The sequence below is a fragment of the Prionailurus viverrinus genome, chromosome E2, assembly GCF_022837055.1.
Source record: "Prionailurus viverrinus isolate Anna chromosome E2, UM_Priviv_1.0, whole genome shotgun sequence".
Taxonomy (NCBI): Eukaryota; Metazoa; Chordata; class Mammalia; order Carnivora; family Felidae; genus Prionailurus; species Prionailurus viverrinus.
The window spans coordinates 38,357,275-38,374,248 of NC_062575.1; the positions used below are offsets into that span (position 1 = coordinate 38,357,275).

Sequence of the window (16,974 nt, forward strand, 5' to 3'; positions counted from 1 at the left end):
TTGGTTTTGCTTTCTGCTACTCTGAAATTGAAAAATTTAATGTAATCAGCATGGACAATATTTCCCTTCATAACATTTTGTTTTTTTGGCAAAACTGATTTTTTCTAAGACAATAAATATTTTCACTTGTGTTTTTTTCCTATTGTTTTCTAAAAATTTCAGCTTTATTGTGGTATAATTGATATATAAAGTTGTAAGATATTTAAAGTGTACATGATGGTGATCTGATATACCTATATATTTTGAAAGAATTTCTCTCATCTACTTAATTAACACATCCATCACCTCACATTAGTCTTTTTTCTTTTCTTCTTCTTCCTTTTTTTTGGTGAGAATATTTAAGTTCTACTCTTTTAGCAAATTTAATTTATAATTGTTATCAATTATAGTCAACATATTTTACATTAGATCCTTAGACCTCATTCAGCTTCTAGCTGAAAGTTTGTACATTTTTACCAACCTTGTCCTGTTCTCTTATCCTCCAGCCTGTGGCAACTGGTTTTCTACTCTCTGTTTCTGAGTTCAGCATTTTTAGGATTTCACATATAAGATGGCTTGTTATATTTTTCTTTGTATAGCTTATTTCACTTTTAGCATAATGCCTTCAAAGATCCATCCATGTTGTCCCAAATAGCAGAATTTTCTTCTTTCTCATGGCTAAATAATATTCCATCATATAGTGTGTATATCTATATCTATAAGATATTTAAATATATTATATATATAAATATAGTGGGAATATATTGTTTCCATATCTTGGCTACTGTGAATAACACTGCAATAAACATGGGAGAGCAGATCTTTTGGATATCCTCTTTTCATTTCCTTTGGATATTTACTTGGAAGTGGGATTACTGGATATATAGTAGTTCTATTTTTAATGTTTTGAAGAAGCTCCACATTGTTTTCCATAGTGGCTGCACCAATTTACATTCCCACAAACACAACACAACTTTTCCCTTTTCTCTACATTCTCTCCAACACTTATTTCTTGTGTTTTTGGTAATAGCCATTCTAAAATGGGTAGGGTGGTATCTCAATGTGTTTTTTTTTTATTGTATGATTAACACTATATTTAACTTCAATATTTAACAATGGACATTTTTTATTTTTCCTTTTTTTGGTAGTAAATCATTTCATATACAATTTAAATCACTCATCCTACCAGATTCCTCTCTTTTCCTACTAAGATAAAATCACTATTCCTTTTGTTCAAGCTTTTATACTTCTACTACATATACACTTATTTTTATTTAATAATTATTAAGTATTTTTGGAATTTACAAAAATTATTTCACCTTACAAGTATAATTTTAAAATTTGATGTTTTATCTTTTCTTTGTATTTTTGAGGTATAGTAGACAATGTTATAATGTTACAATAATGTATTAATTTCAGGTGTACAACATACTGACTTGACAGTTCCATATATTATTCAATGCTCACCATGATAAGTATAGTCACCATACAATGTTATTACAATATTATTGACTATATTCCTATGCCGTACTTTTCATCTCCATGACTTACTTATTTTATAACTGGAATATTGCATCTCTTAATCCCCTTCACCTATTTTACTCATCCTTCCCCTTTGGCAACCATCAGTTTGTTTTCTGTATTCATGAATCTGTTTTGTTTGCTTGTTTATTTATTTATTTATTTATTTATTTATTTTAATTCCACATATAAGTGAAGTCATATGGCATTTGTCTTTCTCTGATTGTGTAATTTCACTTAGCATAATACCCTGTAGGTCCATCCATGTTGTTGTAAATGGAAAGATCTCCTTTTTATGGTTGAGTAATATTCCACTGTATACATACACCACATCTTCTTTATCCATTTATCTATTGATGGATACTTTGGTTGCTTCCATCTTTTCTACTGTAAATACTTTCTACTGTAAATAATGCTGCAATAAACATAGGGATGCACTTATCTTTTCAAACTAGGGTGTTCATTATCTTTAAGTGGATGCCAGTAGTGGAATCTTGGATAATATGGTAGTTCTATTTTTAAATTTTTAAAGAACTTCCATGATGTTTTCACAGTAGTTGCACAAATTTAAATTCCCACCAACAGTGCATGAAGGCTCTCTTTTCTCCACATCCCCTCTTTATTATTTCTTATCTTCTTGATAATAGCTATCCTAACAGATAAGGAGTGATATCTCATTGTGGTTTTTATTTGAATTTCCCTGACGATTATTAGTGATGTTGAGAACCTTTTCATATACTTGTTGGCCATCTGTATGTCTTCTTTGGAAAAATGTCTATTCAGTTTCTCTGCCCATTTTTTAATTGGGCTTTTTTTTTTTTTGGCTGTTCAATTGCATGAGTTCTTTATCTATTTGGATATTAAGCCTCTATCAGATATATAATTTGCAAATATTTTCTCCCATTACAAAGGTTGTCTTTTAATTTGGGGGCACCAGACATGTGCACAAACTCCTTCCAGGGAGACATCAGTGACCTGAAGTGGGCCAGTGGGGGAATGTGGAGATGGCATCCACTGGCCTCCTCAATCTCTCAGGAGAATTGCAGTCAGGTCTTAGATGATGCGTGCTAAATAAGAAGTCTGACCCTGAAGTAGCTTTTGAAGTATACAAATAAGCTATGTCAAAATAAGCCTCTTTCAGGGAAAGATTGGGAAATGGGTATGTCTGTCTGCTCCTTGTGGGCTGAGCCCTGGATTGGGGGGGGGGGTATAGCCAAAGCTAGTCTTCATGATCTTCTTAAAAATGGTTCCTTTGTTACAGTCTTATGAGTATCATGGGTGCAAGCCTCATTTGTTTTCAGAGCTAGGTATTCTGCAGACCTGTCCTTCAGGTGTAAGTTTTAAAAGTTAGGGTGCTAGATATTGGGTCCAAACCTTTGCTCTTCAAGGAGTAGTTGGGAGTTGTGGGTTCCCTCCTGATTATATATTGCTGCGTGGGGAGTAGTTCATCTAATCCATAGCAATTGCTCAGTTAGTTTCTAGATTTCTTTCAAAGGGAATTTCTCCATGTGTAGTTGTAGATTTGTTGTGTCCATGAGAGGAGGGAAGCTCAGAAGCCCTCTATGTTACCATGTTGGACCAGAACCTCTTCCTAGTGTGTTTAAGGTTTCATATTTTTGTAAATATTTCATCAATTAAGAATTTATTTTGGAAAAAATGAATGAATGAGAGATACAATTTATTTATTGTTTCTAGATCACTAATCTGATGGCCCAATGGTGTTAACTGAACAATCCAGATTTCCTCAGTGAATTGAAATGTCATCTCTATTATATATTAAATCACCAGGCCCACTTGAGACTATTTATATACTCTTTTTTTTTCTATAATTTGACTATAATGTGTATAGGTGTGGACTTCTTTGGTTTTATCCTGTAAGAGTTTATTGAGTTCCACAGATGTATAGAGAAAACGTTTTCATACAATTTGGGAAGTTTTTGATTATTATGTTTTCAAATATTCTTGCTGCCTTTCTTTCTTCTCCTGTGACTTCTCTTATGTTTATGTTGGTATGTATGATGTTGTGCTATGTGTTTCTGAACTTTTTCATTTTTTCCTCATTTTTTTCTTTCTGTTATTCCCTGCATTGTTAGGATCTTTTAGGCCAATATCACCTTCCCAACTACCCTTGAAATGTGCTATTGTTTTAGAGTTAATCTTTTGGCTAGGGATGGGGGACAGTTTCAATGGCTTTCCATTGGTTTTCTTCTCTATGATCTCTCCTATCCCAAATACCAAGGCCCCAATATGGGTGTTGAACTCACTCAGGGGCTAGGTGCACACTACATGTGAGCATTCTTTGAGTGGACTCACAGCTGGAGGATACTGACAGATACTGACAGATACTGACTTCCAGTATCTGGGGGAAAAGGCTCCCTCTTTACAGAGGACCTGTGTGGTGTATTTTTGTGTTTATCACATAATTTGATCTTATTTGCTAAAAACTTTGATGTGTATAACTGCATATAAAAACATACATATATTTCAGAAAATATGTAAGGAAGTACTATTTTATAAACCATATAATTTAGGGAATGATTAAAACTACCTGTTTTTGTCTTAGTTTGGTTTCCTGCAGAAGCAAACTCCAATTTAAGGACTATCCAGGAAGCACAAATGAGTGACTGGGAAAAGTGAGACAGAGGAGAGAAAAAACCCCATAAAAGGTATGTAAATGAATGGCTTACTGGAGATCCATCTGACCAAGAGCCCTGAAAGAAACTGTATGGAATACATCTGAAGTTGTCCACCAGAAGGCAGGGAAATTGAAGCATTTATTCCCTTCTATCTCTATTGGTTGAGGATTATCCCTTGTGCTCTGCCAGTTCCAGTTTACACTCGCATTTAGTGGAGTTAGTTCTGGTGTTGCTGGAGAAAGTCCTCAGAAAGACACTAAGAGGTGCAAATTTTTGAGGCAAGAAGCTGTCACCATTTTGGAGCCATCTGTCACAGCTTCAGGTGACCTCAAGTGAACTGAGGGAATTTAAGCCATCAACAGTATCTGCTATAACTTTATAAGTGATTCTAGAAAGAATTAAGTTTCCAAATATATTTGGAATAGCAAAATAACTTATGTAAACTTCCACAAGCTAGCTTTGGATAATGGCAGGAATAATTCAGATTAAAGGTCAATTTCAGATCTTGTACTAGGCAGATATATGATGTTACTAGCCAGAAATATGTGCGACTTGAGCAGCTTGCCCACTTAAACCTTTTTCTTTTTCTTTTTCTTTTTCTTTTTTTTTTTTTTTTTTTGCTTCAGTAATCAAAGGAATGCTTGGTTAGATACCAATCTGTGACCAGCAGGACCTTGGGCCCATCTCTAGTGCCAGGGGTCCTGCTCTTAGCTTTGGTTCAGAAACATGTCCAGCATCATGTCTTTAATATCTACTAGTCAAGACTCATTGAAAGACTGCCTTTTAATGCATAGATTCTCCATTCCATTTTCTTTTATGATTGAACATAATTAAGGAAGCTTTCTTGATGACAGCATCCTTTAGGGAACTTTAAAGAAAGTCTGGTTTGTAGTGAACAAACCTTCTCAGGTCATTTAGTATGAAAGATAGACCCAATTGCCATAGTGGATTAATCAGGGGGACTAATTGTATCATACCTGTGTGATCTATTTTCCATATCTTGGATTCAGGTAGGCTTGTTTTAAATATTTTCCTTATCTAAATTTTCACATGAGTACTTATACCTGTGAATGTGCATCACAGTGCCACATTGCCTAGGGAAGAGGGCAGCAAGCCTCCAAGATGTGTCATGATGTGCAGGAACCTTTGTGGTGTGACAAAGCTGCAGTTGGTAGATATCCTAATGAATCTGGCATTCTTAACAAGGAAATTGCACATCTCCTGTTTCCTACCTACTATATTCCTTTCAGCTCTATGAATGGAAAACTAAAGTTGTCCTCATTCTAGGGTCTTATCTGTAATCTTTTCCCACAAAAGGATGCAGGATAACGTTGATCAAGAAGTAGAGAGGAGACAGAGTACGTGTTACTGATTCAGAATGGTATTGCTTCTGAATTTGCCCAAGATTAGGGTCATCAATTGGGGTGAATGCTAACTCTTTCCACAGAGCAATAAAGTCCCTGAGTGGGGAATCTTCTGAGTTTCCAGTACTCTGTAAAATATTTTTAATCATGCCACCTTTTTTTTTATATAGGAAAAGCAGAGTGATATTTTGTGTGTGGAGTTCATAACTTAGCAACACTCTCTCAGCAGAGTAAGGACACTTGTTCCATATGTTTGCTTTCATTATTAATAGCATGTTCACATTTCAGATGAATGTTATGCCAAATTAACCTAATTATGCATGGCATCTAATTTTCTGAGTGATAAGCAAGCCTTTAGGGGCTTTTTTTTTTTTAATTGTGGAGAACACTCAAATTGTAGCTGTGAAGCTTTGGTAGGGATAAAAGTTAAAGAGAGAGAGATAACAATCTGGTGGACTTCCAAGAGGAATCCTCTAAAAGAGGGAAAATCTATTGTACTTTTTATTTAATAATCTCATCTAGGCATATGGGTTTGCATGAATATTACATCATTTAAAAACATCCTTTTCCAGACTTACTCCTTATTTCTTTCCTTTGTATCTTTGCTCCGTCTCTGAATAACTATCCAAATCAGGTATTTTCCAAATAGGTTTGCTTCAGTTGTTAACTGAAAACAATTGCTGATGGCTGCCAGGAGTGATGTTGAGAAAGACTCTGGGACTGTGCCTTATTTAACAAGAAACACAGTGTGCCCAATTTAAGAAGTCTGCTCATATTTGCCCACCTTTTCACTGTTCTTGATCTATGGGACCCCAGTCCTACTCTTGTCATCATCTTTTCTCATTTGGACAGTGCCACTGCAATCCTAATTATGTCTCTGCTACCATGATTGTCTTTCCCCCACTCTTGCCTCCACACAGCTGCCAGATCCCCACTGAATCTCATTAGAAGCACCAGGACTTGACTGAGAAATTCTTCATTGAGTAGACTTGTCCTGTACATTGCAGGGTGTTTAGCATCCCTGAACCTCCCTAAATCCCAGTAGTATGCTCAAATCATTGTGACAACCAAAAATATCCCTACATGTTTCCAAATGTCTTCTGGGGATGGCCATACTGTCTCTGTTGAGAAAAATCCATTTTTTTCCATGTTAAAATAATGTAATGATAAAAAAAAAACCTAAAAGTGAATGTTTCTATGACTTCACATTTTTCTTGGGTTAAATTCCAACTCTTCACCATGACTTTCAGACTCTGCTTGTGTTTCAACCACTTTGACCTTGTATTTCAAGACCACATCAAGCTTTGATTCTTTTTAGTAGCTTTTCACCATATCTGTTTCTATGCCTGAGTGTCTGCCCCATCACCTCTCCCTAGCCCTAATTTTCACCTGTGGGCTCCTTCCCTTCCTTCAGGTCTCATTCAGCTTATTTATCAGCTCCTCAGACAGCCTTACTTGATTCTGATCACTTTATATAAGTAGGCTCTCCCACCCCTGTTTTCTTCCACCACTGCCTTCTATTTGTTACCTTTATAGCATTTTCTCAATTTGTTTTTTTTTTTTTTTTTTTTCCTGAAATTTATTGACAAATTGGTTTCCATACAACACCCAGTGCTCATCCCAAAAGGTGCCCTCCTCAATACCCATCACCCACCCTCTCCTCCCTCCCACCCCCCATCAACCCTCAGTTTGTTCTCAGTTTTTAACAGTCTCTTATGCTTTGGCTCTCTCCCTTTCTAACCTCTTTTTTTTTTTTTTTCCTTCCCCTCCCCCATGGGTTCCTGTTAAGTTTCTCAGGATCCACATAAGAGTGAGACCATATGGTATCTGTCTTTCTCTGTATGGCTTATTTCACTTAGCATCACACTCTCCAGTTCCATCCACGTTGCTACGAAAGGCCATATTTCATTTTTTCTCATTGCCACGTAATATTCCATTGTGTATATAAACCACAATTTCTTTATCCATTCATCAGTTGATGGATATTTAGGCTCTTTCCATAATTTGGCTATTGTTGAGAGTGCTGCTATGAACATTGGGGTACAAGTGGCCCTCCCAATCAAAATTGCACCAGCATTCTTCTCGAAACTAGAACAAGCAATCCTAAAATTCATATGGAACCACAAAAGGCCCCGAATAGCCAAAGGAATTTTGAAGAAGAAGACCAAAGCAGGAGGCATCACAATCCCAGACTTTAGCCTCTACTACAAAGCTGTCATCATCAAGACAGCATGGTATTGGCACCAAAACAGACACATAGACCAATGGAATAGAATAGAAACCCCAGAACTAGACCCACAAACGTATGGCCAACTCATCTTTGACAAAGCAGGAAAGAACATCCAATGGAAAAAAGACAGCCTCTTTAACAAATGGTGCTGGGAGAACTGGACAGCAACATGCAGAAGGTTGAAACTAGACCACTTTCTCACACCATTCACAAAAATAAACTCAAAATGGATAAAGGACCTAAATGTGAGACAGGAAACCATCAAAACCTTAGAGGAGAAAGCAGGAAAAGACCTCTCTGACCTCAGCCGTAGCAATCTCTTACTCGACACATCCCCAAAGGCAAGGGAATTAAAAGCAAAAGTGAATTACTGGGACCTTATGAAGATAAAAAGCTTCTGCACAGCAAAGGAAACAACCAACAAAACTAAAAGGCAACCAACGGAATGGGAAAAGATATTTGCAAATGACATATCGGACAAAGGGCTAGTATCCAAAATCTATAAAGAGCTCACCAAACTCCACACCCGAAAAACAAATAACCCAGTGAAGAAATGGGCAGAAAACATGAATAGACACTTCTCTAAAGAAGACATCCGGATGGCCAACAGACACATGAAAAGATGTTCAGCGTCGCTCCTTATCAGGGAAATACAAATCAAAACCACACTCAGGTATCACCTCACGCCAGTCAGAGTGGCCAAAATGAACAAATCAGGAGACTATAGATGCTGGAGAGGATGTGGAGAAACGGGAACCCTCTTGCACTGTTGGTGGGAATGCAAATTGGTGCAGCCGCTCTGGAAAGCAGTGTGGAGGTTCCTCAGAAAATTAAAAATAGACCTACCCTATGACCCAGCAATAGCACTGCTAGGAATTTATCCAAGGGATACAGGAGCACTGATGCATAGGGCCACTTGTACCCCAATGTTCATAGCATTTTCTCAATTTGTAATCCTATATTCATTTATGTGTTGGCTTTACTCTTTGTCTTATGTCACTAGCTCCATAAGGACAGAGACAAAATCTATTTGGTTTATGACTTTATGACCTGGAAGATATCTGTAGATGGCTGGTGACTGTAGACATCTCTAATGGGTTTGAAAGGATATGCTACAGAGGGCAGCTAAGCTCATTTCCCAGATGTGTCTGGAGGATACCAAAAGCATTTCTACCCCAATTTGGTGCAGTAACACTTGGCTGTAGGAACAAATAGATGGTGCTCTGTTTCTAGTTACCAAAGTGTCTTAGACAGCCCTCAATAAGTGGCAAGGAAAAGAACTTCGGAATCTGAGTTTGGAAATAGCCAGGAGAGAGCTTTTGGGTCTGAAGGAGACATGTGGATGTCAGAGTCCCTGTGGATCCACTGCCTCTGCCATTCCAAGATTTAATGAGAACAATTGCCCTGTCCTTCACCTTTACCCTGGGATATCTGAGATCTGAGATCTCCAATCCAGAAAAAGAGAGTGGGCAGGAGAAACCACTGACTCTTCACCCTGAAATGTCTGAATTTAGCTGGGAGAGAATTAGTGTGTCTAGAAGTAGCTAAGTTAAGTTTATGCACCAGGCAAAATGGGAATTTAACCCCAAAACTGAGTTCAGTTATAGAAAGTTAAATTTTTGCACACTGAACTTTGTGATGGAAAATTCATAGCATGTGTAATGATAATAAATGTTAATGACTATTCTGATTTATACTCTATAGCAGTCACATCTCTTTGGTTCTTACAATGACACATTGAGGATATACTAGAGCTGGGCTCTGACTCTAAGTGTTCTTTCTTTGGCAGCTTGTCTCCTTGTTACTGGGCCTCATGCTGCATCTTGGAGCTCTCAGGGGAGATTAGAAATTTAGATCAAATAACATGAAGGCTGTCTGTCTTGGAATCCTGAGTTAGGTGTTTGCTTGCCTAAATAACCTATTGTGGGGATCTTTCCAGAAGAGATGGGTGGAGATCTTGGATCTGTAGATGGTATTTCCTTGAGTCTCCTGGGCTACCAGAAGCTTGAGATATCTCGCCATTTCTCCTTGGTCTCACTCTATCAAGCTGCAGGATCAGGGATCCCTGTGCTTGGATGGGTTTCTAGCAGCCTCTCTGGCAGAAGGGTTTGAGACTGAGAGAGGTCTGTTGATAACTATGGGCTGAGGCTGTATTACAAACACTCATGTGCTGAACTCAGAGACTTGAAGGAGGCTCTTAAATTTCTCAGTACCTGTGTGCTCTGCACAGGGCCAGATGGGGCACTGCTCTGTGCAGGCCTCTCATCAGGCCATGGGAGCCTGATACAGGCTGCTAGTTTTAGCACCAAATCTTACATGCTATTGTCAAGGGTCTCTCAAACTTGAGGTTGAATGCTGAAATTAATACTAACAGTGTTATCATCAAAAGGAATATTTAGTGAACATCTATTGTATGCCAGGCGCCAAGCTAAATCCTTTACTATATTAGCTCATTTAATTCTTGTAATAATGCAATATAGGAGATACCATCATTGCTTTCATTTCAGTGGTGATGATTTGATACTTAGAGATATTTGGAAATAATATCCAAAATCACACAGCTGCACCTTGGACTATCTGGCTTTAGAGTGGGATTCTAAATCACTGGGCCATACCTTACTATCATAATCATGGCCATCATGATTGCCCCTATATGTCAGGTACTGTGCAAAGTGCCTTATGACTAAAGAAAGCTCTAAAGTTATATGTGGGGTATGCCAGCAGACTTTCATAGGTAAGTCCACATCACTGCTAACAAAACCCTAGGGTCAATTGTTGACACCTGAGCTAGACTTATCAGCGTGAGCATCAGAGGTGTGAGTGAGCTGGACTTATCAGTGTGAGCATTGGAGGTGTGAAGGTACCACAAAGACATTGGCTGTCCTTCAAATTGTGATTGGACTTGTGCATTGTGCATTGGACTGTACTGTTACTCCTGTGGGCAGAGCAGAAGTTGCACATTCACTCGGGTCTCTGGATGAGGCTCTCATTGTCACTGAGGAATCTACAGCCAGGGTAATCCAGAATTGACTGATTTATTTCTGGAACCTGTTATTATTTTGCCTAGTAGGTATTGCTGTCTCCATTTGACAGATGGAGAATTTGAGACCCAAAAACCTTAAGTGAGGTATCTGAAGATGTATAACTAGTAAGTGACAGCGCTGAAATTTGTCTGTTCTGTACTGGTGCTCATGTTATCTCCATTCCTCTGGTGCTCAATTATTATCAATATCGGAAATTTTCCTTTTTCAATTTTCTTCCCTTCAGTATGATTACAATAAGACAGATCTAAGTGGCTTGGGAAGAAACCATTCCCTCACAAAATATATATGCATGTCTTCTATGTGAGATTGTGATTAGAGCTATTTAAATAATATTTCCAAATAGATTTCCCCTTTCTTTCCAAATCTGTCCCACAGAGGAAGTTAGGTGGTTAAAGTTTATTGGTATTCCAATGGTACAGTTTGCAGCAATGTTTTTCAGTTGATCAAAATTATCAGAGGCATTTTTGAAAAATACTCATGCCTGGGTCAACTCCAGAGTTTTGGCATGGATGGTGTACAGAGAAGAAATCTGTATTTTTATTTTTTTCCACTTTTTAATTAAGCTTTTAGATTCCAATATAGTTAACATACAGTGTTATATTAATTTAAAGTGTACAATATAGCAATTCAAAAATTCTGTACATTACTCAGTGTTCATCATGAAAAGTGTAGTCTTTAATCCTCATCACCTATTTCACCCATCCCCCCATCCACTTCCCCTCTGGTAGCCATCAGTTTGTTCTCTATAGTTAAGAGTTAAGAGAAATCTGTGCTTTTAACAATCCATACCCTCCATATGTTTGGTAGTTACTTATGAAGAGGACAGAACCTTGGCTTATGAGCTTGGAGTCCTGGATTCCTAACAGGGTCTCCGTGATTTGCTTCATAACTTTATTTTTTTAAGGTTTGTTATTTGTTTGCTTGCTTATTTATTTATTTATTCAGAAACAGAGAGAGAGAGAGAGAGAGAGAGAGAGAGAGAGAATCTCAAGCAGGATCCATGCTGTCAGTGAAGAGCCCGATGAGGGGCCTCAATCTCACTACTGGTGGATCAGGACCTGAGCTGTTATCAAGAGTATGACACTTAGTCATCTGAGTCACCCAGGCACCCTGCTTCAAAACTTTAATTACATAGCATTTTCTGTGCCAAACTTTGTTTCCCCAACTATCAAATAAGGGTAATTGGAATAAATCAGTGGTCCCAAACAGGTTTCCTACAGGATTAATATTCCTGGCACATGTGTTCTCTTTGAGCTGTACAGAGGCAATATTAAAAATACTTCACACGTATAATGCAAATGCGGGTCATCAAGAAGATGCTGGCTGTGATGCTGAAATAAGATTCTTGAGGTGATTTGTTGGTTAGGATTTGTTGACTAATCCTTTAGTTACCAGATGGTGGAACACACTGAGGTTTGTGGGGCAGACCAGGGATCCCAGGGTGATGGTGGGAGTCATTTGGAGGACCTGGGATAATGACTACTTACCAATTCAAATGTAAGGATGTTACTATTTTAACAACCCCTACAGCAGAGCTGGTGAGTGCCAGATGACTACCAGCCTTACCTGTATAGTAATTTTGTTATTCTTTATTATCATTTGTTTTTATTATTGTTAAAATATTAAATTAGTTACCAATACTTAAGTACAGGGGAACATTTAATTTATAAACCTGGATATACAGCTTGTCTTGGAAAAAAAAATATCTGGACACACTGGTTCTGAACTTCTGCCTGGCAACAATTTCTTGTGGTTGAAAAGTGGTTGCTCCTTTGAACCCAGCAGGTATTCTCCATATCCTGACAGAGCCTGACCAGCCACTTCTTCCATTTATCCTCCTTGCTGGATTGTATAGACATTTGATTTTGTGGTTCCTTGCCTAATAAGGTCCTTTTCAGCCTTTAAGCTTAAGGGATTTTTTATTCTTTTGCTCTCTGATCCTATTCCTGAATTAGGTGAAATGGGCAGGCAAGTAGGTGATATACTGAAAACTGAACCCTGTGAGGAGTCAGTGATTTTAAGGTGAGATTTGAAGCCTATTAAAGTAGGTGACATCTCTTTAAGCTATAAATTGCCCCCTGTCAGGAGCTGGGGAGGTAGGCCTTTGGTGCAAATTAATCCCAAGAATGTTTCATTAAAATCTCTGCATATCCAGCAGTGGGAGGTGACATCCTGACTTGACTTTACTTTTTCCTGAGGTGACATGCCTGTCCTTTATGCCACAAACTATATCTACAGCTTCTCCCACTTTCAGCCTCAATTATAGGAGTGGCTTGTTGATTTGACTTTAATTCTGAGTTACCTCCTTGAGACTGTGTGCTGGCCGAGGTCTCTGCTTTCTGAAGTCTTGTTAAATGTCTGTCACAGAACTGACAACCTTGGAGGATTTCACACTAAAGAACGAATCATCTCAGCCTTTGGAGTCCTGACTCAGACAGAAAAAAAGGGCAGACATTACCTCTCATCTGGCAGCCTTTCCCCAAAGAACCTGATTCCCAAGTTTTTTTCTCATTTTCCTTATCTGAAATACAAAGGGCCCAGAATGTGATTTTGTTCAAGAATCGGATGTGTTGCTGAGTCTGCTCAGTGAAGGGTGGGCTTTGTATTTTATGCTGAATAACAACACTGGCAAAAATGATGATAATAATAATAACAATAATTAATAATAATAAATGCTTTCTTCCTTGTTTCCTCACTTATTGACTAAGCATCTATTACCAGACACATCATAGACTTACTGTCCTAAGAAAGAGGCTATCTTAGTGTGGGATGCCTCAGAAGCAAATACTGAGACAAGGATTCCAGTGCCAATAGTTTATTTTGGAGGTTCAGGAAACAGAGGAGTAGACAGGAGATATAGGGAAGGGAAGACAATCAGCAAAGGGTGTTCTATTAAGCCAGATGCCATACTAAACAACACAGTGAACTGAAGCTTAAACCTATAAGAGACTGAGAAAATATGTAAAACACACATCTCAGGATTATTCCTCCCAAGGGAAAGGGAGCTAGGGTATTTATATACCAATTTTAGAGGATCATTGGTTGAGAGCTTCTGGCAGAGGCTGTTAGTTCCTTGGCACTTCAGCCTGCTGCATAGTAGCCTTCAGTTTCCAAGAAAAGCTCTCAGAACCTGAGATACAGAAGTTGGCTGAATTCCCTAAAATCATAGAATGAGAGGGATATAGGTGGGGCCCTGAAAATATCTGCTATAGAAAAAAAAAACATTAATTAAATATTAACTCAGGAAAACCCATAAAATGACAACAATGATACGGATTCTAAGGAGAGATGCATTTAGTGAAAATCTGTTCTGGTCAGGTTTATTTTAATAAAAGCTTTACATATGTAATTTATTGAATCTTTTAAAACTCCATGAGATTGAATAACTTGCCAGTATGGGGCAGAGCCAAGACTTGAATCTAGGGTTCCATGTTGGAAACCGATGCTTAGTTGCCTACTTTGTTTTATCCACATATAAACTCATCTTCTCTTGGTAATATGTAGAGTGAAAAGAGCAGACAACTGTGGTCAGAGAGAATTAAATAACAATGTAGATACACCCCAAGGGAAACCTTCTTTCAACTAAATGCAAACCTAACCTGCCATCTTTGCATTCCAATTATAGTATTTTAAAAATAGTGGCTGTGCAAATAATACAAAGGTGGAGAGGAGCCAGAGTACTTCCAGGGGATAAGAAATCATCATTTTTGCCTCTATGTCTTTTCATGAATTCTTAGAGCACATCCCCAACCCCCAAATGCCTAGAAAGCTAATAGAAGTATTTGGCCACAATTCCAAGGATTGCTGATTTTTATTTCATGAGCTGAACACAATTTTTCATGACTGATTATGAACTGGGTTCCAATGTTGTTATTATATAACCAACAAAATATTCGGTAACAATGTATCCAAAGAAGTATAGTGCCAGAGAATTAGGGCCAAGTGGAATGTCATGTTTCATAGTAAAAATAAATCCATCTCTGGACATGGACATTTCAAGAGAACAAAAATTTGGTTTGGATGTTACCCCAAACTGGATAGCTTAATGGACATAAAGGAGATACTTAATGGATTTTTTCCTGGATAAAAAATGATCAGCTAAGAGTTAATTAGAGATTTCAACCCATGGGAAGGGCAGCTTGAAGAGAACCAAGGTCATTCATGCCTGTTTGTCTATGAACAGACAACAGCTTAGTTGTCTAAATGTTGTACTGCTTGTTTTAAATTCAGCAAGTGTTTACTGTGTGTCCAAGTTTTTCTTAAAGCTAACTTATCATCTTACTCAGGTGGTACTGAGGACTTTGAGATTAACATCTATGCTCGTTATTTGCAATGTTTTTATTTGAAAGTAGCAAGAAATTATGACTAGTTTTTGACAAGCTGCATCCTACATTCAGCTGTATGATTTTTAAAAAATAGTACATGGAATAGGCTTGAGAAGACCTAAGTTTGACTGACTCCCCTATTTGTAGCCTATATGAATTTTAAAAGAGCACTTTCACCTTTAGCCTTTGTTTCTTCATCTGGATATATGATGGTGAAACTAGGAGGTCTCTAAACTCACTTCCTCTAAAAGTTTGTGAGACTTATTTCTTTCCTACTTTTTCCTTCTCTGACTCCCTTAGGCCGTGGTATACAGAATGGACTGCTTAAGGAAAAGAAGAGGCTAGGCTGCCTGACGTGGTGATGCAGGTGTGAACTGATGACAATGGGAAAGGAGATAAAAGAGAGATCAAAGGGAAGTTTAGAAAGCAGAATCAGATAGCTGGTGTGTATGTGTGTGTGGCTTAAGGGTAGGGAGGTGGGTGGGTGGTACCTTTCCAAAGAGATATGGGAGCCAGGAAGCAAGTTATCTTTAGAAGAAAAGGTGATGTGTTAAGTCCTGGGAGTACATGAGTCTGACTTTCTTACTAAGCTTCAGGAAAGTCACTCAACCACCAGGAACTTTATTTTCCAGATTTTCTATAAAGTAGAAATAAGATTAGAAAAGAACCTGAGACTCTAGGAAGATGGTGGTGTAGGAGGACGCTGGGCTCACCGCGTCCTGCTGATCACTTAGATTCCACCCACACCTGCCTAAATAACCCAGAAAACCACCAGAGGACTAGCAGAACAGATTCTCCAGAGCCAAGCATAGACGAGAAGCCCACGGAAGAGGGTAGGAAGGGCGGAGAGGCGGTGCACATTACACGGACTGACAGAAGGGAGCCGGGGTGGAGGGGCAGCCCACCAGTCAAGCAGAGCCCCTGAGTCTGGCTTGCAAAAGCGGAGGGGCAAGAAGGAGTGTGTTAGGACAGCAAATGGGACTTAACATCTGGAAGGTTGTAAGCTAACAGCTCTGCTTGGAGAGCAGGAGGGCTGGAGGACAATGGGAGGGAGAGTTGTTGAGCCCTGGATGACAGAGCTCAGCTTGGTGGGGAACAAAGGTGCTCACCAGCACCATCTCCCTCGCCCATCCCCCAGCCAAAATCCCGAAGGGAAACAGTTCCTGCCAGGGAACTTGCTTGCACCGCGCAAACACCCAACACTGTGCTTCTGCGGATCCATCACTCTGGCAGCAGGTCTGACTCCCGCCCAGTGCTACAGATCCCCTCCCAAAGCAGATCACTAAAGGAAAAGTGAGCTGAGCCTGCCCCTCCCGCCCCCCTGCAACTTGCCAATCCACCCCAGCTAATATGCCAGATCCCCAGCACCACAAGTCTGGCAGTGTGCAAGTAGCCCAGATGGGCCATGCCACCCCACAGTGAATCCCTCCCCTAGGAGAGGGGAAGAGAAGGTACACACCAGTCTGACTGTGGCCCCAGTGGTGGGCTGAGGGCAGACATCAGGTCTGACTGTGCCCCGCCCACCAACTCCAGTTATTCAAGACAGGACAGGGGAAGTGCCCCGCAGTTCCACACCACTCCAGGGACTATCCAAAATGATGAAACGGAAGAATTCCCCTCAAAAGAATCTCCAGGAAATAGCAACACCTAACAAACTGGTCAAAAATGATTTAAACAATATAACAGAGAGTGAATTTAGAATAATAGTCATACAATTAATTGTTGAGCTTGAAAACAGTAGAGAGTACAGCAGAGAATCTATTGCTACAGAGATCAAGGGACTAAGGAACAGCCAGGAGGAGCTTAAAAATGCCATTAATGAGCTGCAAAATAAAATGGAGATGACCACGGCTCGGATTGAAGAGGCAAAGGAGA

The 16,974-nt window shown here is 39.0% G+C and overlaps 1 long non-coding RNA gene across 2 annotated transcripts in view; it reads left to right on the top strand.

The window, feature by feature from the left end:
- LOC125153144 (uncharacterized) overlaps positions 1-16,974 on the top strand; it is a 146,748-nt gene that overhangs the window by 74,741 nt on the left and 55,033 nt on the right. For both annotated transcript variants that reach the window (XR_007147423.1, XR_007147422.1), the window contains one exon: positions 4,064-4,166. This is a non-coding gene — a long non-coding RNA (uncharacterized LOC125153144). The remainder of the gene's footprint in view (positions 1-4,063; positions 4,167-16,974) is intronic.